General features: G+C 40.2%; 1 protein-coding gene across 13 annotated transcripts in view; it reads right to left on the bottom strand.

The window, feature by feature from the left end:
* LIMCH1 (LIM and calponin homology domains 1) overlaps window positions 1-246 on the bottom strand; it is a 104133-nt gene that overhangs the window by 31493 nt on the left and 72394 nt on the right. The gene's annotated exons all lie outside the window — the stretch shown is intronic.

Raw genomic sequence — 246 nt, 5'->3', positions numbered from 1 at the left:
ATGGCCAAAGCAGCTGAAAAGAGCAAATAAGCACTAACTCACAGTCCCTGAATTGCAAAATACAGGAGCTGGAGGCAGAGGGTTTTCAAGGGAGGGCAAAACATGATTCTTCAATTGGAGCTCTAAACTGCTAACTCTTAGGATATGGTGAAAAAGCTCTAGTACCATATCCCTTTGCATATAAAACATTCTTGAATTTAAAATGCCAGATTTTGTAAACTCCCCCTCCCCCCCAAAATCAAATAA

The sequence above is a fragment of the Alligator sinensis genome, unplaced genomic scaffold, assembly GCF_000455745.1.
Source record: "Alligator sinensis unplaced genomic scaffold, ASM45574v1 scaffold58_2, whole genome shotgun sequence".
In the NCBI taxonomy this organism is placed as follows: domain Eukaryota; kingdom Metazoa; phylum Chordata; order Crocodylia; family Alligatoridae; genus Alligator; species Alligator sinensis.
The sequence above is the reverse complement of the archived record's forward strand: the minus strand, read 5'-3'. Positions and strand labels throughout refer to the sequence as shown.